General features: G+C 41.6%; 1 protein-coding gene across 1 annotated transcript in view; it reads right to left on the bottom strand.

Moving 5' to 3' along the window:
• Positions 1-25,307, bottom strand: part of KANK1 (KN motif and ankyrin repeat domains 1) — a 106,335-nt gene that overhangs the window by 72,742 nt on the left and 8,286 nt on the right. The window contains exon 2 of the mRNA XM_080372225.1: positions 24,963-25,096. The gene's annotated coding sequence lies outside the window, so the exon portion shown is untranslated. The remainder of the gene's footprint in view (positions 1-24,962; positions 25,097-25,307) is intronic.

Raw genomic sequence — 25,307 nt, 5'->3', positions numbered from 1 at the left:
GCTGTATGGCTTGTCTAGGTATAAAGGAACCGTGAAACACCTGACCACAATGAAAAACAGTATCTCTGAATAATATTTCAGAATAATAACCAAAACAGAATATTTCAGATCGAAACAAGGTAGTTTCCACAAGAACAAAAGTTATGTCCAATGCACCCAGTGGTGATCACGTTTTCTACAAAAATCAGTTTTGTTTTGCTTTTTTAAACAGACTTTCTTAATTCCAGAAGGTGAGACCTCATGAAAAAGCTTACAGTATCATCCTCTTCAGCATTCAAACACTGATTAATGGCAGTAAGAGTTCCCTTCTAACATTCAAACCACGATGCTTAAAACTTGTTTTCAGGACACTATGAAGGAATTAAATATTTTTTTAAGCTTCTGTTGTCAAGGCAGAGAGCTTCTGATTACCATCAGGTGGAACCTACACAGTTTATTACCAAATTTGCCAAAATCATCAGTGGGCATAGCAATATACACTTCTACAAGGCAGACACTAAAGAGGGATGGGAGGGGAACAGACCTCAGACTTCTCAATATGCCTCACGGCCAGCTGTGTTTTGCACCAGCTCAGTTACAGGATGGGTGGAAATCTGCATTAAGTAGAAGTAGGAGGAATAAAGAACAGGAATAAAAGATAACCAAATCACCCAGTGAAGGTGTTTGAATTATTTCCTGCCAACTGTCTTACCCCAACCTCTAATTCTAGACAAGATTTATTGATATTATTGATTTATTATCTTTATTCTTTACATCCTAATCTTGATGTTACCAGATCTGCTGATTAAATGAAATTCATTAATGTACATTATGACATCAAAGTGTATCACGTTGACTTGTGGCAGGCTTGCGCTAGTTTTAGATTTTCTTCAGAAATTTTCTGAGCCTCTATATGGGTGTAATCAGGCAAACAACTCTGCTCTTGGTGAGACTGTAGCTTCTGCCCCTACACCACAGATGCTGCAGTAGGCTGCTTAATATTCCCAACAACACAACTCAAAATAAAACAGGATAGGGAAATGTGTTGCAAGCCGACAGGTGTGCCATTTTTGCCAGGAACATTTTCTACATCAGTATGGAGACTCCTCAGATATCAAGGGGCAGATTTAAAGGAATTATGAGGACTCTGGCTTTCAAAAGGCAGGAATCCATCAGAGAAGTTGCATCCTATGCAGAAAGCAATCTTAGGAGAGTTAGGCTAGTAACAGGCCAGGTATACACGTTACACCTTTACATTCCTAAAAGTCTCTGAATTTTGACCCAAATACCTACAAGATTTATAAGCCTCCCCTGACTTTAGTGGGGGGAGTTTCACAGGAGACAGTAAAGGGACATTGGAAGTGGTTACCACCGAGATGCCCCTTCCAGCCTTCCCAGCTGGTTTCTCCCATGAAGCTTGCTGGTGGTCTGCACTGCCGCTAGTTTGCACTACTCCGCCTTCCCTCCTGCAAGATCGTGAGATCCCACAGCAGGCCCATTCAGAGACTGAAAACAGCAGCAAAAAAAGCCCACACGGAAACACTGCGCATTTAGTAATTGAGTAATGTAGTTCCCTGACCAGCTTGCAGCGCTGGGGCTTGCTGAAGGTAGGGTGCATGGTGCTGCTCACTCTGTATATATCCCTAAAGCAAAGCCTGGGCTGCCCCATCCTGCCCTCCAGCCCAGCCATTTCTTTTAGCTTAAGCCAGCGGTTACCAGGAGCTGAAAAACTAAAAGCTAACAGCAAGCACCAAGGTATTATTCCCCTCTATTTCACAGAATGTCATGGGGAATATTAACAATAGGTAAGTACAGGATGCACAAACACCCAACTTTCCCAGGCATTAGCAGTAAAAATGTGCAAGCAGCAACACATACCAACTGATAAGCAGCTGTTTCAGGAAATTCACAGAAGAGCTGAGCCTGAGTTCAGAGCAGTCACCGTGCACACACTCCGCAGAGATCAGAGCTCTCATGTGAACAGCGTGGCTAACCTCATATGGGTCTGTTTCTCAGCATGTAACCCATTCTGAAAATGTTTTCACTGCCCAAAATTTCACTGACTGACTGAAGTCCATTAAGGGAGGCCAAAACTTTACGACAAAATTTCTCTCAGCTGGAGAAATCCTCAAAGTTGTAAACCCTAACTCTGCTACTCACTTCCTAAGCTCGGTCAGCCCCTCTGGGCAAAGCATTCAAAGTGATGACAAACCCATCTAGCTGTAGATGCCTCTTGATATCTTGCAAGGTGTGATCATTTTCCACTGAGTAGTCTGAGCCTAAATACTTACAGAAATAAGATGATATATATACACACAGAGAGATGCACATATATATATATATATATACCTATATATATATCTTGCATGATCAGCCTGGAAAGTTTTTCCACACAATTTCACCTAATCAGGGCAAAGCTGGCTGAGGCAGCATAAAAACTGGTGGGAATATCAATCTTATTTACTGCAAAATGATGAATAATCAACAGACAGGTAAAAGACCACAAATCTCATTTCCAAGCATTGTGGCTACTCCCTCAGGAAGCTACATGCTCCTCTCAGTTCAAACTAATTCAACCAGTATCGAATCAAAAAAAATTCCTAAAAATCTCTGCTGAGAGCACTACACATAAAGTTTTCATTATAATAACCCAGTATTTTCCTACAGAGGCTTCACTTCACAATGCAGGAGCCATCACATCAGTGAGACACAGCTGCACAAACCAAGCTTCCTTTCACTCGTGGTCAAATCAGTGAGTGGCACATGACTGTTCTGCCACAACTCCTCCTCTGTAACACACAGAAATACACTTGACTTCGAGCATGCTCAGCCCAGTGGTTACGGCACAATGCAAACCAGTTATTACCTAATTTTCTGTAAGTTTTATATTATAGCATATATGTATTTCCATTTATCTTTGGTAGACCACAACCTTTCCACTGGCACTACTAGCTCTCTTTAAGGTCATCTATCACTCTAAACTGGGAGGAGGGGTTGAGGTTTCTGTTTGTTTGTTTAGTACCGCTGTGTGAAACAAATGGTGATGATGCTTAATAAGCACTCCTAGGGAACCAGTTTTCTAGCAGTATTCCTCTATAATGGTTGTAGTGCAAATAATGTACTGGCAGAGTTAACGAAAAAGAAACAGAGCAGAAGGGGGAGGGGGATTCTTTATTCTTAAACTTAAAAAATAAGAGGAGAAAAAGTAAATCATCACACTAGCTTTGTTACCCTTTTCGAGTACAAGAGAGATTGAGCAAAGAGAAGGCTAGTATGAGGTGAAACCTGAAGCATCCTTTTCCCATGTTATTTTTTTTTTTTAAACTTGGACATGCTGTGCAGTTTATGGACAAACGCAACTGCATTTTTTTTACCCAGACCATCTTTTCTAACTTTTTCTATGAAACCTGTCACTGCTGATTCACCTCAGGACAGCTGGACACTTACATAAGCATACACTAGTACATACACCACATAACATATTGTGGTTCTAACCTCATTATCTATCTCAAAAGAAGATGGTAAAGTTAGAGATTGTTTTATTCCATATTTAATTAAGCAAAATCCTAGCCATTTAAAACAAATAACACTCTCTCTTTTCATTAGTATAGTTGAATGAATTGCACTTTTGACTAAAGCACAACATCAATTAGTTTAACAATTCAGCAAAAAGAGACATTTTGTAAGTGAATGGAAGCCTGATTTTATTACTGGAATGGAGTCCAGCATTTTGTAAATTCAGGCACTGAAATCTAGACCATTTTATGGTAGTTCCCCTTTCAATCACTTAGAAAATGCAAGTAAATGTCATCCAATTTGCTCTCTTTGCTTGAAAGAAATGTGATTTTTACCTGCATTCAGTTACCTAATCTGTATCACACTGCAATTTCTGCCTGATTAAGAAACTTTTAATATTAAGAAATTGAATGTAAAACAGGCAAAAGAGCAACGGGCAATAAAGAAGTAACTATGCATTCTAATAGCATACATCTGTGGATAAACTCTTAATTGTACTCAGATTAATGAATAATCTAATGTGTTAACTAGCAGACATCTGAACAAGACAAAGAATATGGACCTTGCAAACAGGGAAATTAAGCTTGTTTAGTTCAGCATCCTGACCATCTTTTTTCTACGTAACTGGCCTTAAGGATTAAAATATTTTTGCATTTAATACATTGCCCAGGTCAAAAACTTTTTTACTTTACAAAAATAATTTTACTTATCCCAAACCTATTTGCTTTCTTCTCAGTATCGTTACAAAACCAAGGTACATTTGTATTTGAAAGCTTTTGGTATATAGACACATGTAACATTACAGTTACTAATTAGCTTTTGCTTAATAAATGTCAGGTTTGATAGTCTGCAAGCCAAGGTTTATTCTTTCTGTTGACTGTATGCTTTTTAAATTTTTTTATTTTATACTTTTATTTCATGCAGCTAGCACAAGTCATGCAGAGATACTGTCACTTCAGCATAAGAGCATCTGGGTAATGGCTGCCTATCTGCAATTACAAATTTCATAATTCTCTCTCCTATCAATGTAATTAACCTGACCTTAAAACCTTTCTGACAACTGACAGTCTCAAATCACTGATTTTAATTTCTTATTTGTGTTATCTATGAGAGCTAAAGGACATACCACAAAATATCTGGTGAAAATACACTTTTGCATATCTGAGACAACTAAGTTTTCCCCAGAGATGCCTGCATGGTACACTTTCTACACAAGCTACCTCTTGTGCATAATTAGAAACAGTTTCTTGCACCTGACAGCCGCTTTTTCCCCCTAACTCAAAATAAAAATGTAAGTAGATGTAGCACTGATTATCATAGGTTCTGAAACCCCTTTCTCTCTCCTGGGTGGCAGGTTTTGCTAAGGAAATGTAGGAATACAAACTCCACCATGTCACAAACAGATGTGCTGTGGCATGAATGACTCAGAACACATCTACTTTTTCCAGCGTCTAACAGGTTCATGACCATCTACTCAGAGAAGTACTTCAGATACCATGTCTCAGTTCAGGTCTACCCTTCAATTTCTTTCAATGTATATTAAAGTAGCACGACTGAATTTCAATAAAGGTTGCCAGCGTTCACCAGCATTTTACTTTCACGCTGATGCTCAAGTACGGCACAAGCATCTTATTTATCTACTGTGCTTAATATTTTTCTATATATAAAGATGCCATATTTTTCTAACTATGGCTTAATTTTGATAGTTCCTTCAAGACACCTGCACTTGATCCACCTATTTATCCACTACTAACCCTCAGCCAAGAATGTGTGATCACAGCCCATAATTTTGGCATACTTGTAAATATTTAGCAATTACCCCTACTACTTCAGCAGAATCCTTCTCAGGGGTTATATATGCAGGATGGCACCAATGAGTCTTTAAAAGTGAGCAGATGAACACAGCCCTGCAGGACTTTAGTTTTTCTGAGATATAAGAGGAGGAAATGAAAAGGAGAAAAATGCAGTAATTTGCAACTCTGAGAATGGGTACAGCTACCAATGCTTTTCAGACCTGGAACACCCACACCTCCTCAGTGTGGATGTGTGGCAGACGAGCAGTGAAAGGTGCTTTTGTCATCACTACAGAGCCCTTTTTATGCTGAATACCATTTACCATCATTTTTATAGTTTCAGCATATAAAACAAGTTTTCCATAGAACTACCCACACTGCCATCTAGTGCAAAAAGATGCTTAAAAAATAAAAAATTCTAGTTCTAAGGCAGAAGGTTGTCAGTGTGTTTCTCCCATACATAACAGCAAAAGGAGGTAAGAATTGTGAAACTCTCCTTTCTTTTCAACAGCCAACACAGGTATCTCCTGCTGTTGTAACTGCTGACCACAATACCCAAAGATGTGAGATGAGGGTTGGGAATAAAGACTTCATTAACTCTCATTTCTGTCTGGGAGCAGATCAGGTATTGGGAACAGAATAGGTTTTTCTGTTCCCTTTTTAATAAGCACATCAATTATACAGAAACCAGGGTGTGTCTGGGAACCAAAAGAAATGCATCCAGCAAGTGTCAGCCCACAGGGAAAACACGCAGCCTCACCCCAAGAGGGTGGCAGATGTTACAACAAAATTATTATTTGCATGTTACACTAATCATTACGCTATGCCTGAAGCAAAAGCGCCACTGGCTGTGGTTGCTGCCAGAAGTAAACTGCACAGGACAAGGGTTACACAGCTGCTACACAATAAAACTCAACGTCAGGGCTCGGCCACAGCTGCTTCCCACGGCAGTTTGTGAGCCACTGCTGCTGACGGGACAGAGGAACAGGAATGAGCAGGACCTTGGGCCAGTTTCCGCCCCAGCTACCTGCCAAGGACAAGGCAAAGCCATGGGACACAGCACTGGTCACTCAGTGCCCCGCGCCCTGCCAGTGGGGCCATTGCAGGATGCTGAGGGGTCCACACCAGCTATTTGACTGCCTTCTGGTCAGCAGGATGAGTGAGGAAACCATATTGTCAGCTATGTATTGAGCCTGGCTCTTTCAAGCATCACTGTCTAGTACCCAAAAACCCCACATCTTTTTAGTATGGGCTGTTTCTTAACTAAGGGATTTTAATGTCTCTAACATTTAGCACCCCGCTCCCACTTACATGGTTAAGCATGGAGGGCTGCTGCTGTCTAAAGAAGTGGGAGATGCAGCTCTTCACAAGAGCAGGAGTCAAAACTTCCAGTGAAAGCTGTAACTTATCCAGTGCAGGAGTCTGAAGTCTGACTGCTTCCCCCACCAACTCAAAATGAAAATAAACCCTTCTCTTCAATTAACCACCCAAGTTACATGATACTAATATGCCATGAAGTTTTCATTTCACTTGAGGTAGAGTGATGACTTTGCAGGACCCCTGAAGGCATCCAGTTTTCAGCATTTTGAGTTCTTCTAGATGAAAAGCAAGAATATTCGTGCACAGGAACACCCTCCTGTAGTACAGTGTCTGAAAGACACCTGTAACAGTGTGTGTGTGGGAAAATCTTTAAATCAGCAGCCTGCTCACTGTCATTATTTATTATAACCTGGATTAGTCACCAAACACTACACCAGAAGATCTAGTGACCAAATAAGCCTGCCTACCCACAACTGTCAGGCAGGATGCTCACACAGTTACTTTGCTCAGCACCCCTGTAAGATGAACTAGAGTAATTTTCCTGCTAGGAGAAGACGGCTGTTCTTACAGCCAGCCTTGTGCATGAGTTTTCTTTCTATCTTAGAGCTGAAGACCTTGAGACCAGCAATCCAGTGCTTGCTCTCTCAATGGCATCCCAGAAGAGAATGGAAAGTTCTTTGATTTTGCTATAAAGAAACAAGGTCCACCAATTTACAAAAAACATACTGGTGTGGAGTCTAAAGCTTTTTACAAGAACAAATACTTTACTATAGACACAGCCTGAAGGAGACTGCATTTTGATCAATTGCTAGATCTTTTCTGTGTTGTGCCCTAAAAATCCTTGGAGAGGATCCCATGGTGCCCACGTACATTTGTACACCGTGGAAAGTGGTTGCTTTCTGTGCCACTTAGCTCACCTGCTAAACAGCCCTGAAAGGCAAGGTCAGCAATCAGTGGACATGCTCCAGTCCAGCACCTTTCCTTCAAGTAAAACTACAAAGCTTTTCTGCTTGGTAATAAGAGAGAGTTCACCTTAGGGGAGTGGATAGCACTGCAGAGAAAAGCAAACTTGTCCATGGCACAGACAGCTGCCTAGTAAATCCAGTCACCTTTGTGATCAGCAGACCAAGCCTTGCTGTGTGGGGACAAGTCACTTCTATCTAAAACTTCTGCTGTCCTTCAGGAACAGGAAAGCTTTGTCTAAAACTGAATAGATTCATTACCTACAGTTGAGCATTTATTTAAAAATCAAGAGAAAGACTCACCTTTCCCAACTTAGCAAAAAGGAGGGAGGAGGCCAATGGCCCTATCTGGAAGACACCATGACGAGTAAGATGACAGCGGTAGCCTCCCAAAAGCAGTCACCACCTGCTGTGCCAGCTTCAGGGGCCATGGTGGTCATCTATTACAGACTCTCTCAAAGTCTCAGTGGTCAGCTGGTACCATGAATTTAGGAGGCATTATCTTTACCTGCAGCTCCACTCTGCCATACCTAGGTCCAGGCTAGCCACAGCCCATTAAGTGCCCACCTGGTCACAACCCAGGGGGACAGCAGTCAGGTCACTTGGTACCAAGGAGACTCCTCAGTGACATTTTACCCTGCCAAGAAGCCCTACTGAAAAGTTGATCAGCCATAAAGCTGGCAGGAAGGGGAACAGCCTTTTGGTCTGGGAAGGAGGACAACTTGGGAACTTCTTGGCCAGCTCACCACATCACCGGCACGTCAGGTCTCACCATCTGCAGGCAGAGCTGATGAGTGGTGACACTGATGATATCACAGCACTTAAGAGACCAAACCTGAGCAGCAAGGAAGGAGAGGAATTTCACTGGCAGGGAGTAATGTTTCCTCCACTCTCACACTAAAGCAACAATTATCAAATGCTATGAAAAAAGAAACAAGTCTGTTAAATATGTAAAACCCCTCATCTCTGCTAACGTATGCAGAAACAAAACAGGATCTCCTTGATTCCTCTTGCTCTCCTCCTCCTTGTTCAGGGCTAGAAATATTCAAAAGATTTCAGCATGGAAGACAAAAATAATACATTTAAAAGTTCTATACTCATATTTTTTACCAGTTTAACAAGAAGCCTCTGGCAACAGCAAGGAAAACCAGGTATTTTCCCAATAGTCAACTACTATACTATCAGGAGGGAAAAATTCTGCACAATAAATACCAACATCCCTCCCTTTTTCAGTATTTTTAAAAATGTAAATTTCAGTAATTTTTTTAAATTGTTATTAGGGTTTTTTACTGGTGTATCTGAGAAATTTGAAACTTTCATTAATAAAAAGGCATATTAAATGTGTGGCTTGAAAACTATGAACAGGGAACGAATGTTTCCCAAGTTTGCAAAAAATACACAGTATCACGCAGGATAAAAAGAGAAAGTAAAAATGAGGTGCATTCACACAATCTAAATAACCCACGAAACTCATCACAGGATGTTGACTGTGCTAAAAGTCTACAATATTTAAAAACCCCAAATGGGAGAAAAATTACAATGCATTTGTCCACCAAGGGCTATTGAAACAAACTACCTGTGGCTTGAGAAAGCTCTGGACCACAAGTTGTTGGAGGTTGATGGTATAGTCTGGGAATGCACTATGTGCCTGCCCTGGCACTTTTCTCTGGTCATCACCAGAGAACAGCCTGAACCCTGTGGACCTCAACCTGATACAGTACAGTTGCACCTGCTTAAATAAAACACTGTAAAGTGACAGAGGGAAAGCACCACTTCAAATAATTTCTTCCATTAGTAGTAGCATTAACACAAGTGGTTTGAAATGATTATGTTATTTTTAAGTATTCAACCTTATCTTTTTATGGACAAATGCATGCTAAACTCTGCAACTCGTAACTAGAACCTAAGCATAGTGCAAGAAGCTTGCACTTCTCTTAAAAGCTTTCCAGACAGCTGGCTTTCGGATTTTTTTTTCTTTAAAAAAAAAAAAAAAAAAAAAAAATCAATACTTAGCATTTCCAAGCTATTTGGAACGACATTTCAAAGGAGGCACAAGCTCTGCATCCTATGCCCATGGACACATGCCAGAACTTATCCAGAATTGTTAACTTAATTTCAAAGGGATGGAAATGTTTTACTAGCTCTCCATCAGGTTATGCAAGAGTGCCCACAGACAAAACTTGTTTGTGGGGGTGTTGTTCTACAAATAGAGCATTTTGCTAAGGAATGCCTAACATAAACTACACATTTCTTGAGAGAAGTCTGGCAAATCTAGGGATTATCACCAACTAGGAAATAAAAGTCATTTTCACCCACACAGCTTGTTGTTCTGAAAATTTGTTCTTCTCAGAGAGGAAAATCTGCTCACCTTTCTTATTAGCGTGATGTATTTATATACACAGCATGTTATGAAAAACAGTGTTTCCAAAGGAGGCCATCCTGTTGAACAGAGAGTGAGAGAACATCCTTCAGGGCATAGGCATGCAGATTTACACAGATACTACCTGATAGCTTAGTCCTAAAGCAGCCTGGCTCTTGAGAAAAACAGAGGGTGCCTGCTGCCAAACTGCTGCAGCTGCTCACCCTCACGAGTGTTACAGAGACTCCTGGGAACCTCTGAAGGTTGCTTTGTGTGTTCTTGGCTTTTCTTCCCCACTTTAAGTTGTATATCTTGATTACTCCATGCAGCACCTTGTTCTCTGTTGAGCTACCTGCTGCACCCATCAGGTTTTTTGGCAAAGGAAGGGAAGGAGGAAAACTAAGCCTCTGGAGTGGTTTTCTGCCCAGAATATTCCAACATTTAGAAAGCAATGCCTTTAACGTATTTCTTAAAAGACTATTTGTGCAGGTTTACCAAGGAGCAAAGCATACTTCCTACATTGCATCACCTTTCATCCACTGAAGCCCTGCGGCCCCATAGCAAGCACCCTCTGGGTTAGGGAGGTGCTGCAGCCCACTGACCGATGGCGGCTGCCACACACAGCCCTCCCTGGAGACCTGTCCCAAGCCCTTTGGGGATGTAGGGCTGCTCATTTCCCACAGATGTTTCTCCAGAGGCTCAGCTGCCTGCCGTTCCAGTCTGCAGGCAGAGGGGCACCAGGCAGCAGACCCTAAGGCACAGTGTGAGATTTGCACCCCGGTATCAGTTGTGTTCTTGTCACAAATGACACCGGCAAATACCTGGGTTCCAGTAACTGCAATTACTGTATAAACCTATGAAACTTAACTTTACTCACCTTTCTGCCCAGCTTGCCCTTTGTGGTTTCTGCACTAGGGGACAGCAAGAGACTGATTAATGAGTCACATCCAAATCCTCAGACCAATTATCTCATATATGATATTGAAGCCAATGCAGAATGATTTGTACAGATTTAGCACTGTGCAATATCAATTCCTTTTTTTTTCTTTTTAGAACAATCCAATGCAGACAAGATTAAGAACAATTCTTTTCCACATGGGTCAAAACTCTGGCAGTCCTGCAGAGCATCTGACAGATAATAAATCAGTTCATGTACGGTATCTTTCATTCAGCCAGCACATTTTAAGAAGACCTGACTGGGGACACTCCACCCTGTAAAAACAGACACAGCTGGGCCGTGGGGGAAACACTAGGGTGACAGAGAGTAGCGTATGTGGAACACCTCTGGTATAACACCACATTAAGAGGATGCTGCTGAGCACAATGGCATAGCCAATGCCCCACTGCAGCCACAGCAGGCCAGGCAGCCAGTGAAGGGACCACTAACTGCTACACTTATAAAGACACAGTACTTAACAGAAAGTACTGCACAGTAATAAAATCCACACTTCCTCTTGCTGTGTTTCCAGATTTGCTCTGCAGGAAAGCACACAAGGGGACTCAGGGGCTATGCAGCATGCAAAGCATCTACCAGTGAATGGCTATTGTGCTTGTTCAAGGCATGCCTTTGTCCAGAGCTCTGAAGGCACCAGGAACTAGGAGAGGTATTGAAGCAGCATGACAGCACCAGCTCTGCTACAGAGCAAGTGTGCCAGAGAGGGCTTTGTGTAATCCTGGGGATGGGATCCAGCCCCCTTGGGTGCTCCTGGGGTGAGGGCAAGTACCACAGCATAGCTCTGACTTCCTTCTAGTTCCATGCTGTAAGCCTCAGTGATCCATAAATGAATGCCAAAGTCCACCCACTCCCCTCTTCCACCTAGCAAGATGACTTTTGGCAGGGTTGATATGGATGACTTGGAAGCCCTGGACACCACCCCACTACGTATCACGGCTTTTAACACTTGTGTGAACACATGAAGCGAACCATGCTTCGGTAACCTTACAGCCAAGTTTCAAAACTTGTGACTATTTTAGAAGTTGTGCTTTTATGCATAAATACCGGGAGACAGACTGACAGAATTCATGAAGAAGCTGATATACACACACAGAGCGACAGTGCTTGGATGCAACTTTTAACCTTCTTATTATTCAAAACTTGGACACACAAATATATGCAAAGCCTAATATAAAAAAAAGGTACAAGGAGATTTTTCTGCTATCTGTCATTGCTATAAACTAAAATCTGAAACAGCACTGTCAAGATATTCTCTTTATTAAGGACAAAGTATGCAGTAAACACAGAAGAAACTATGAGTTTCAACTCACCCAGGCGTCACCAAATTGTTCTTCCTGTTTAGACAGTGCAGACTAATTTTCCCATGATCACTGTGTGCCTAAGGTCTTCTGTTTCCTTCATACAGTATATGCATATATGCAGTAACAAAGTTTTATGAAAACACTCTCAAGCATGGAGTCTAATACTGTTGGGATTAACACTAAATTCTCCTAACAAAAGAACATCCCACCAGTGGAACAGTTATCAATTACTAAGCTGCAGTGACTGAAGCTGTACAGCAAACTCTTATTTTATTTCCATGTATCCCATATGTGGAGAGTATCAAGTACGGACAGAGCACGCACACTGCCTTTCAGAAATTAAGCTATTTTGGCAGTGCTACATAGAATGTGCTTGTGTATGTACCGTCACAGAAGACACACGAGCAATCATGTATACCGCATCTGTTAGAAAATTTGTATGTTTGCTGACTAACAACACCAGTTAAGTTTATTGGCATACTATCTCTTGGTAAGGCACTGAAACCCACAATACATAACACTGTTCTTGCAGTTTGTCTCTGCTTTATCACCAATACACGCGGTTCTCAGGATCTCAGTTTCTCTAAAAACGTATCTCCTCCCTTAGAGAAACACAAGCCAGCAGCCCTCCTTCCCTTCCCAAGGGCATTTGATACAAATGTCTGAACAGGAAAAAAAACCCCCTTCGTTCCTCTGAGCCTTCCTTCAAGAAGTGCAGCCTGTGCACAACCATGTCAGTTGCCATCCCCACCCCCAGGACAAAGCAGGGGAGTAGAGGAGACTGCAAGGAGTCCCCTTGCAGATGGCCAGCAGCAGTCCTCTAACCACGAGTCCTGCGACACACCTCAGCCAGTCTCACCACCAGCTGCTGCAAGGAGAGGTCTTCCCAGCCCCACCACTCTGCCCCGATCCAGCTGCTCCCCGGGTGCCTCACTGTAAGCTGATCAGGCAGATGAGCAGCTAGAAAACATTGGGGTTTTCCCTGTAGTGATAGTTTTATTCCTGTTTAGTCCCACGGACCCAGCTCACATGCAGACACGCTGGTGCGCTGGTACACAGGGAAGTCATGAAGCTGCACTCTCTGGGGAGGGTTTAATCAAAATCAAATCCAAGAGGCACAAACAAGGTGCCTTTCTTCACCAGCCAGATCTTCTACCCACACTTCCTTGTGCCTGCTCCCAAGATGACAGCAAGGAACCAACAGGAAACTTGTGCCCTTCCTCCCTCCACTGTCCCCAAAAAAGGTTTGTTTGTCTTGCCTGCAAAGCACGGTCAAGGCAAGTCAGTGCTTCCAAGGCTTCTCCTTGGGCTACCACAGATACCCAATCTGCAGAGATCATCTGTGATGTGTAGGAATAAAGCCTGTGGCTGTGCCATATTGCTGCAGCCTCAGGAAGCAGGGGACCATCATTACACACATCCTTTATCTTATTCCCCTCTCCACAAATCTTCGGAGCAGCACCTGTGGCAGTGTTGTGGAAGGCAGTTTCAGCAGTGTTTTAGATGCTGTCCTCCATGCAAAGCAAAGTCTACCTAACTATCATGGACAAAGCATATAACTGTGCATGCGGTAATTATCACGTATTTGAATTGTAATAATTCTCCAGGATTAATTGCCCAAGGAACAGAACGGGACAGATTAGTCCGCTCAATGGTTGCTCTAGCATGTCTGCACAAAGGCATGAATATCACCTGCTGCTTTGAACAGCCTTCATTTCTGTACCAAATTTTAAAGTAAAGAGCAAACAAGAACAGCTTGAATTTTGCAGCAACCTCCCTCCACTTAGGAGTCATAACCCACATTAGTGCTTTTGTTTTTTTTTCAGTTTCTTATGAAAAGGCCATTTTTCATAATGAAACTGCATAATAATTCTCCAGTGTCTTTTAACAGACAGTAAGGCAATCCCCAATCATCTTATCTCACTTGTAGAGCCTGCAACAGAGAACACATTACAAACAACAGAAGCAAGCAGATAGGGCAGTATTTGCAGAGCTGTTCAGGATACCAAAAGCTGCCAGCTTTTGAGAAAGTCTGAATTTACGGCCTCTTGATCTGTTCTGACTGCATGACAGGACACAAACACAGCTAAAGCCTCTGAAAGTGAGCCTGCATGTATTCTAAAATGTATATACCATAACCAAGAGCCACCTAATGGAGGCTGCCTGCTACATGCGCCCCAAATCTTTGCCTCCAAATCATCTTGTCTTCTTCATACAGCAGACACAGGATAAGCGTCTGGTCCCATACAGCTGTCACAGGGTTCGTGACTTTGGGAACCGTGACCTCAGAACCTCCTGAGTTCCACAACAGTTTACCACTTTACAAGAACAGACTCACACAGATTAAGAGGAAAAAGCATACCAATAGTTTACTGGCAAAAAGTTGATTTTCTTCCTGAACATGCACATTTTTATATGCACAGTGTTAAGAGTCAAGAACAAAATAATCCCTTGTTTCCCAAGAGAAGACGTAAAGCACTCAGACTTAGGGCATATTAATAGCTATTAGCATCCCAGACAGAAATGCCTAAAAAAAACCTCTACAGAGATCCTAACTTTTCCTGATGACATAGGACAGAAGAAGGTCACAAGGGCCCAAGATTAACAGTAGTCAAATGAAAACAACTTTTATTGGTTACAACAAATGAACAAAAGAATGACCCCATAATCTTGGACACGCCTGAAGGTCTTCTCACTAAGAGACTGTTTACGGACTGAAGCATGAACAACTACTGCCTCCTAAAATGAAACTGAGTAATTTTACAATTCACTCTCCATTGCCTAAGAATTAAACTGACTTTTGCAACTGCACAACTGAAACCCAGCATGCAGCATTTCCCCGAATTCCTCAGTGTGAAGAACAAAACAGCAAATGTCAAAACAGAAAACAATTAAGATAAATTACCATTGCCATGTAGTTCTGTTCCTTACCCAGGTTCTCCCACTGAGTCTTACTCGATTGATTGATTTCATTAATACAGTAGAAATCTTTCTTTTGTCAGGTTAGTTTTCTGCTGAGCAGCACACTGAATTAGTGCTTTCACTGAATTGTGGCTTTCCAAACCATGCATTTCTCCTGCCCTTCTCACCTCTCCAGGGCACAACTGTTCAGCCTTGACCCAGACTAGGAAATTTCTCCAGCTGAAGAACCACCTGCTGAAGAACAGCCTGCTGTATACAGAATTCTCATACATGCCTGCTTTCTCTTCCCACCCCCCACCCCCCCAAGAAGAATTTTTGCTTGTACGTCCCTTTTCCCATGAGCACCCCGCACCCCCAGCCTGCACCTTCCAAACCCACAGTGCAATAAAAACACGTGTTTCCTGTGCCAAAATCCTGTACTCCGGACCAGAAATACCTACTCTGTCCAAAACCACAACTCTAAACATATGCTAAATATTTACAGGGAAAAAACCATGGCCATTCTAGTTTCCAAATCCAGTGCTAAAGAAAGATATATGTTTTAGAATCTCTGTAACTAGGGGGTTGTCAGTAAGGCAGGATATACAATTGTCAGGCCTTACTAGTAAGCTCAAGAACATGAAACTGCCTTACAAGAATTGTGAACACTGGCCATCTGCTAAGGTACGGCCACCCGAGGTCGCTCACCCCCCTACCCACTGTAAAGCTCATAACCAAGGCTGACCCCCCAGATCAGTGCTCCCCTGTCTGTGCAGCGCAGATGACTAAAGGTGCCCAGTAAACACTCAGCACCAAGATGTGGGGGGACAACGCCACACAGACCAACGCAGGAAAGATTCTACTAAATGCTAATACCAGGTGATGTGACTGCTTGAAATCTGCATCTGTTGCTTCCCTGCACCTGTTCTGTGACATGGCGTACTAAGAGCTATGGGGTACTAATACAGCTCTGCATGACAGCTCCTTTAACCTGTTTGTTAATCCACTTCATGGCCACCACTTCTCACTGCTCTACAGGGAACACTGGCAAAATATGCTTCAGCAACATCAGTGTGATAAAATACAATTAGTGAATCAGAAGGCCTTTCCAAATCACCCAGTGGGGAAAATACAAGGAAGACATTATAGAAAACACAGAGAAAACAAAGGGAAAAGTTATGGAATGCAGCAAAATCTTTTACTCTCCCCCCCTTTCCTTTTTAAACCTAAATTCTCTCGTGAGAATGCAGAAGCCATCTGCAACAAAACAACAAATAAAATTTACTGCAAAGTTCTGGTGTCCTCAGTGAAGTTTTTTGCTTTTCCAAAGTTATGCTTTCTCTAGTATGACCATTTTTTTTTAGAGGTTTACAAAGAGAAAAACAGCTGTAGGCTATACAAATTAACTGAATATCAACACATTCCTTACCCTAAACTATTTTTAACCACATCATGACTACAAAGAAACTCATAACTTACATTTGGGATTTACCAACCAGTGACAAACTGAAGAGTTTTCATAACTTTAACACTTTTTTTCCCCAGTTCCTCCCTGGCCTGATCAGAGACAGCTGTACCCTGTCTGAAGACATACTTTCCTCACTGCTAGTAACTCACACTAAAGACAAGGTAATTTCTGTTTCACTATACTTTTTCTTTTTTCCAAATGTATGGTGAACTGTATACCTTCTCAGCAGAAAATAAATCTGTTCTCCTGCTTTATCTGAGAATTATTCCACAGAGTAAGGGGCAGGGGAAAAACTCCATTAAATTAACCATTACCAGAAATGTAGGGGGAAATGGGGAAGTTACCCACTAGGCACAGAGTGATACTGCACCACTGAGAACTACTTCTGACTTCTTTTTTTTTCCAAAAAAATAATTACTAGAATGGGAGATTAATGGACTATGACCTATTTCATGTTTATTTGAATTAAAATGCTACATATTTTTTTAACTTTCAGATCCTTAATCTCTTTATTCTCAGTCTCTTTACAAGCTACTTGCTGCTGAGATATTCAGCGTGTTCAATCTATTTCAAGTCCTGTAAGGAAAAAAGAGAAAACTATCCCCAAGCTTCCCAGAAGACTGGTTTTCCCCTATGGTCCATACACCTTCACAAACCTTAAACACTATCAAAAAGGTTTTCACAAGTGGAACAGTATTGTAGCTTGCTCTCTTCTCTGAAGTCCTGTTATCACCTACACATTCTTTCTTCACACCTGTCTTCTCTTTTTACAGACTCTTACGTTGCCTTAGGAGTAATGAATGTACAGGCAGGACCACATCCAATGTGAAGGGTGCATGCATTTGGACAGGAAGGTTCAGGGTGCAGAGCCCTCTGGTTAACAACGGCTGTCGTCAGTTAACCAGACAGCATGTCATCTGACTTTCATGAATTATCTGTCCCATCACTCGGAGAGCCTTCTCAGAAGTGCCCTACCCAAGAATAGAAGATTTTGTAGTACTACATTAGGCAACCCTTAATCACCTACACAAGAGGCATGCAAGTCAACCTCTGAAGCACTTTACAGCTAAAATAATGCTTACGATATTCCTTTTAAAGTCTGGGCTGGAGAGCTTCTATTGCTCAATGTATTAGCAATCTCAAAAAACAATTGCCCATCTAAAGCACATGCACAAATCTTTACAAAATGAAGATTTAAATTAGTTTACAAGTTTAAAAAAATGCTGGGCAGGCAGGTTAATGCTGGGGTAGCATAAGTTAAGCAGACACTCTTCTTCTGAAGGGCAAACCCAATAAAGAAGAGGTGCTCGAGGCTGCAGAGTGAGCCAGCAGAAGGTGACTTTTTCCTCTCTCACCTTCTTTAGACCACAGTACATTGTCAATTTTTCCTTTCACACCCCAAGGACTGATAGCTACATTCAGCTATAACAACTCCTAAATACCTGTTGCCTAGATCTGTCTTACACGCTTGCTTGTGACATTGTTATCATCTGTACCTTCACACCGACCTTTGGGAAGCAACACCACGCAACTTTCCCTTGCATCCTTCTTTATCTGAGAAGAGATATATCGGCAATGATGTTATCTACCGAGGCAGCTGTGATCCCTCATCAGTTTCCACTATGTGGAAGCAAGGCAGCAAAAGTTGTCAAAAACACTTGAGGCCAAAGCAAAGAAAGCAGAGAAACCTGGAACAATACTTGATTTCACCCCAAAGGCTCCATCTCAGGGTGGTAACTCCTTGGAAGTTGTACTTATCTCAAAACTATTGGGGAGTTAAATTCTTTGAGTATAAGACACTTCAAGCCCAATCACTCATGCCGTGCCCTTAAGATGGAGTTCTCCAGCCTATTCTGTATTTTTTAACCGTACCTGCCAGCATTGCCTTTCCTATAGGCATACTATAGAAAGCGTTCAGGGATACAATTTGTCTAGCACAAAATAAATAAAACAATACAAACAAAACAATAGAAACAAAATTCTGCGTTTTTATAGCACAGTATTCCAGCAGCACTGAAATATCCTGGTTTAAAGTAGAGGAGAAAGGGTAAGGAACCTTCAACAGCTTAGGATCATGCTGGATCTAAACCTTACTCCATTTTCCATTTCAATGGAAACTTTAGCACTAAAAAACAGATCATGTTTCAGATACTTAAAGCTTGCAGGGAGGCAACACAACTGCTTATCCAATTATTTGTAATTAGTCGGAGGTGCAATCCCTTTCCCAAACAACATAGCTCAGTTTTTACCGACCCAGCAATTTTTCTGCCATTCCTAACCATGTTTGTTTATACTACGTACAGCTTAGCCATGTTTGCATTGATGCATGCTGGAAAAATCTGTGCAGCCATCCCTGAGCACCTCATTAAGAGCGGCATGGAAGAAAGGAGGAAAGGGGGAAGAGGAGGAGAACAGGAAAGCATCCTAAGGCTATATGTGCTATACATGGCAGCCACAACATGCCTTGGCATACCACATTTCATGGAAACTGTAGGAGTGTTGTCAGCCAAAATGGTTGTTGGGAGAAGAAGGGTTAAAAAGTGATCTGAACTCTGCAAAAAAGAAAGGACTCACCAACTTCTTTGTAGAAAGATAATCAATAGAGGCCTCTAGAAGGACAAGACATGATTAGTTATCACGGCTACAGACATTAGGCAAGGACATAGCTCTACTTAAAGCAAGTTTTGCAGAAAATTCATTACTTTTACAGCTAAAGTTAGTTTGAGCTAGCTATCTAGTGAATCCATTAGATGATCTCACTAAGAATCTGTTTCTGCCACTGTGGACAGAACCCCTCAGAGCAGATAACAGCATTGTTATCATGGTAATTTGCTAAAATTACTTCATCAAAAATAAAGTGTGTAACTCATTATCCTCCCCATCTCTTACAAATCAGTAGAGCACAACAAAAAGAGGAAAAAATATTTTGTCCATGATGATGTCTCTGTGATGCACAGGCTGAGCGTGTCCTGCAACCTAGCTGGCAGAACTGGTGATGGTACTGCAGACAGGCTGAACCATGTTCAGCTACGTAGCAATAAGCGCTAATCCCACCCAAAGCTTTGCGTGGCTGTGTGGCAAGAGGCCGCAGATTTCAGCAGTGAGGTAATCAGAGCACAAGGCACCTGTGTTATTACCAAGACAGGTTTTGCAGCACTGATCAAACCTGGAAGAGGCTACTGAAGTCTGTCCCACCCAAACAAGTTTACCCATCTTTTTGTACTAAGAAAAGGGACAACAGAGAGAACAGTTTTCTTTCCCTTACAACAGGGCATGCTGCAACTTGACAGAGACAAAGAACTTGGCATTACACCTGGATAGGGATGGATGCAATCACGCATGTATTGTCCTCCTACCCTACTTTCAAAAAAAGAGACTATTTTGGGCAGTACCTTTCAAAAATAATCGAAGGATGTCCCCCACACACATACCTTAATTCCTATACTGCAAGAAAAAAATTAACATCATATTTTGACGCAGTTGAAAAGGAACTGGAAATACCACCTTAAAAGTAATGGAAGGTTGTTAAGTAACTTTTGTTCACAAGCCAAGCCTCAGTGCTCCCCTACCACTTTGCATTTATACTGACTGCTAGAAAATGTCTCCCCATGTTTTCCCTTGGGAAAAATTATTATTTTTTTTTTAAAATCAACTACTTTCAGGTCCTTTTACATCATGCTATTCCTGCAACACCTGCACTGACTGTACGGGATAATTTTGTTCCATTTCTTTTCCTCATATTTTTAAAGCCATACTTATAAGGGATATGAAAGATTTTGCTGTAGCTGTCCCTGTGTTTTCAGTATGGCCTGCAGAGATCAGTCATGCGAAGCTGACCTCTTACCACCTCATCCATCCCACTCTAAAGACCTCCTCCACAATCGCTTTCCCAAGGGTAAATAATTTGGGATGGTAGCAATCAACACCTGCACAGTAATTTTTTAAGCTAGGCAACTTTCTGAAAGTCACTTGACCTTTCTAGACTAAAGTATATTTTGTTAGTATGACAAAATTAAGATACATCAAATCGCATTAAAACTTCTGTGTTTGTCAGACTAGTTCCAATTAACTTCCAGGGGTGTAAATTAAGAGGTCAGAGTAACTTCATCCATGAACTGCCTGTGGAGAGTGTGCAGATGCAGAGGAAAATCCATCCCACTGTACTTTGTGATGTTCCTGTATCATACAGTTACTCATTACAGCAGCCACTAACAATGACAGTGAAAGATGCTCTTTTAAACACTAGGAACAAGGAATTTTCAAAATTGTATTTCACTACTGAAATACATTTGTTCCAGAAAAAAAAAAATCTCACACTCATATTCCAAAACAGTATGAACAGAAGGCTGTAACAAAGCCAGAATTGTAGTAATACTGCTGAAGTCTGTCCTTCTGCATGAAAACACAAACAGCCGCGCACTTGCTCCAAAAACAAGACCGCAGGCATATCAATGCCCAATTGTTTGCATTTTCTGTAAGATCAAATCAAAGGCACCTTCTTCAACCAGCAGAGAATTTTTAGTTGCCCGTATTATGTCTGAACTGCATAAACATTTAAACTACTGGAAAATTGGCCACTTTGATCAGTCAAGTGAATTATCTCAGTTTCATGGGAAACCTCCTGTTCCCCTTCCACAACAGCTTTCTATGCATTGAGCAAGCTACAAAATTCATGATCTTGAACATCAAAATAGTCTTCTTCAAGATGTTAAAGCTTTCATTTAAATCCTCACAGCCCCAAGACACCTTTAAGATAAATGACTTTGTAATAGCAGTGAAGAAATTAGAGATTTACAAAGTCAGTAAGAATTCATGATTTTCACATTTTAATCATTCATAGCCACCATATTTGATTTACCCCACAATTTTTATCAGAAAATTAAAAACTTTGAAGAATGAGTTATTCTCAATGTAAATCTCCAGCAAGCCTCTATCAATCATGTTAGCCCTTTCCCCATTAGTTTTTCCTGCCTCCTGATTGAAACTACACAACCAGTTTAATTGCTTCATTACTTAATGACTTCTTACCTTAAAAGGCTGTAAGTATATGGAAAGCTAAGCTAACACACAGTAATTCTCCATGGAACAGAGGAAAACATTACAAACATCAGTATAGCTCATGAAGATCAACTATACTTATAATTTTCCACTATCCTAACGCTTTTACAAAGGGAAAAAAGGCCTAGAACACTTCTACCAAAGGATATGTACGCACACACATAAGAGGGAAATAAACAGTTCCATGCTCAAGTACAATATTTGCTTACCACAAATTGTATATTCCTTCTACCATATTAGAATAACAGCCTATGGGAAGCTACCATTACAGCAATTACAACTTAAAAAACTTCCAGTGCTGGACATTTGTTGGGAAGAACAAGCCTTTAATAGTTTTGCTGGCAAATTTGGAGGTTTATTTATTTATTTCCAGTGTTTTAAGCAGCTCATTGTAACTTTGTTCAACTACAAGGAAAGAACTGTTTAGTTGACAGCACAGTTTTATATACAAATTATATTGTCTATATTATAGACTCTACTCACCGTAAGTGTCAACGGGGGAAAAAAAACACATGACAGATTTAAGACTATTGAGATTTTTTCATAAACTTTGAAGGAATACTGAAATTACAAAGCATGCCTAACTCACTGTAAAGCATTTTCTCTAAGCATGTGCCAAATCATGTATATTAAAGGATTGTTTTTTCTAAATGTACTATGACACTTTATGTTCAGTTTTCCATTTCTAAGTATTTGTGACAATTAAAAAAGTCCTGTCTTCTGCATACAGTCAAACTTACTGTTTGCTTAGCTCTCCCAGAAATGAAGCTTGTTTCTACTCTGTGGAAACACTTCCATTAGATTTAGTAGCACTGGAGAAAAAGCAAGTGTGCTCACCTCCACACAAATCAAAATTCAGGAGAAAATTCAGAGTTCAAAATGAAGACATATTTTACTGCCAATAGGGGGAAAAAAAAAAGTCTTAACAAATCAGCCAGCTGTTGCATTAACAACATCAAATAAAGAAATTGTAGGGCTTATTCTACTCTTTATCAATAATGCATGGCTGCGCACAGACAATTTATAGCTGTTTTCCATCACTGGGTATTGTGTAGTACTAAATTAAGTCTACAAAATTCAAGGGCAGTCCACCCACACAGCTACTGTAAGCCAGCCAGGCCACTTTGAATAAACATTTTAAAGGCATAAAGTGAGTTTTATTAGCATGCTGAGCCACAGTTCCTAGTGGACAAAGCACCTCCTTTGAAAAAGTAAAAGTACATTTAGCAGGAGGAGAGATGAGTTAGTCTTGTGCCTTACATGTAGAGAAACAGCAAAAAGGAAAAAAAATATAGATACATGCAACAGCTCAACTCTCTGAATTTATTAAGATTAAAACACAAACCAAGATAATCTATTTTTTTCATCCTGCCTGCGGACAGTCACCACTCCACAAGCAGGAGCCCAGGGTTGATCTGAAACATGCTGGTGTGAGGTCTACACTGAAGTGCGGGCAGGCTTCCTGGACAGGGCAGCGTGCCACAGGTGCGTGCAGCACCCTCTGCCCCCTCTCCAAACTGAGTTTGGCACCAGAGCCAAAAGGAGAGTCAGCAGAGTCTGGGTGCATGCATGCACACACGTGCCCGTGCCCCATTTAAATGTTGAGTTCAGAGAGTCATGAAGACAGACAGGAGATCTGCTCTTCCACACTTACCGAGTTTCACAGTTTGGAAAAACAGCTGGTGCCCCTATACCTTTTGGACAGATTCAGTAGCCCCCTACCTGTCCCCACAGCTGTCAGCAATTCAAGACCACACCTGTGAGCACTAGACTTACTCCACACTCAAAAGCCAAACAAGCTGACCCCCACTGCTCGGTTTCACTCCAATTAAAGCAGCAAAAGCAGCGTGAGACAAGAATTAATTTGCAGTGAGCCATCCTAAATAGTTGGAATGGTCAAGAGGCTAAACCTTAGCTCTTCAAGAGATGAGTTCAGTTTTAGGTGTGTCTTATCTCAACTGAACCCGCAACATTGCAGCGCATGCAAGGCGGACAGTCACAATCACCAAAAGTAAATAAAAATAGGAGTCAGCTGCCACTTCACACAGCAGTTGCTACCTGAGGGAATCCAGGAGTCAGTAGTGGAGCTTTTACCCATCTGAATTTACTGTCATTTCAAGACCTCCCTTTGGTGTTAATCTTAACCTGATTTGTATCTGTGCACAGCAACATTCCTATATAGCCCTGTCCTGCTGGCATGCTTACACCCAGTCCCTGGTCACCAAAACAATTCTGTGATGAGAGAAAACTGTGCTGTGTGCTGGGCATTCCACAAACATATTCTCTGCTGGTCTAGTCTGTGGTGGGTCGACTGTGCTGCTGAGAAAAAGCAGCAGCAGCACTACAGTGCAATGGACAATCCAGCTATGAATCCAAAAGACAGGTAGAAAATATGGGTAATTAATGAATGAAAGATGGCAGCATCAGCACCAGTCTAAGCAGAATGGTCACTTTTATAGCTACAGTTGTGTTTAGCTTCTTACCCATATTTTTCCTGTTGAAGAATTTGTCTCACCCTGACATCCCATAGGGGCTGAAGGCTACATCTTTTTACTACTAAAAGTTTATTAATATATAGATGAAGGACTAAGACATTCTAATGGAAAGGTATACAAGCACTTAAGAGTGTAGAACTGGTGATTTAGGAAAAGAAACCAAGTAATTTCTTCATTGCATCAATTTCTACCTTACTGAAGTAAATGAATTTACTCGTAACTAGAAAATTATGATAGTTGGGTCCACTCTAAGACTGTCGGTATTGTTTTGTGCCACTTTTGCCTGGGATAGGGTTAATTTTTTTCATAGTAGCTGGTATGGGGCTACATTTTGGATTTGTGCTGGAAACAGTGTTGATAAACAGGGGGAGGTTTTCCCTACTGCTGAGCAGGGCTGACACAGAGCCAAGGGCTCTTCTGCCTCCCACCCACCAGCAAATGGTCTGGGGGTGCACGAGGAGCTGGGAGGGGGCACAGCTGGCACAGCTGACCCCAGCTGGCCAAAGGGATGTGCCGTAACATAGAATGTCACACTCAGCATATGAAGCTGAGTGGAGAAGGAAGAGGGGGACACTCGCAGTGATGGCGTCTGTCTTCCCAAGTAACCAAGTAACCCAAGTAACACGTGATGGAGCCCGGCTTTCCTGGGGATGGCCGAGCACCTGCCTGCCGGTGGGAAGTGGTGAGTGAATTCCTTGTGTTGCTTTGCTGGTGCGCACGGCTTTTCCTTTAGCTATTAAGCTGTCTTTGTGTCAACCGACAGTTTTTCTCCCTTTCACCCTTGGGGCTGGGGCAGCCAGCGGGGCCACGTCTGTCCTCTTCCCTCCGCCCCCAGCAAAAGGAGTCACATCTTACCTTAAAACACTGTAACAGAACCGCTAGTCCTCTGCTTTACTTTAGGTCTTTTTAAAGATCAGAAATAACGCAGAGGATTCAGCTAGCTCAGTGCTTCAGCATTTGACAACACATTCAGGAACCTGAGAGTCAGCCTACAAGAGAAATGAAAAGCACCAATTAGTCACTGCACATGTTGGGCAATATATCACATGCTTAAAATGACTGATGCCTGATAGAGCCATGCTGCTAAACAATAATGAAGCTCCCAACAATCATAAATATGAAAGGCTAAGTCATTTTTTGCTTCCAAGGTGAAATGCACAGTATTTTGGTTACAGCACCCTGGAAAGAAAGCATGTATCT

Source organism: Falco punctatus, assembly GCF_963210335.1.
Source record: "Falco punctatus genome assembly, chromosome: Z".
Classification (NCBI taxonomy): domain Eukaryota; kingdom Metazoa; phylum Chordata; class Aves; order Falconiformes; family Falconidae; genus Falco; species Falco punctatus.
This window is presented reverse-complemented; position numbering and strand designations above follow the sequence as displayed.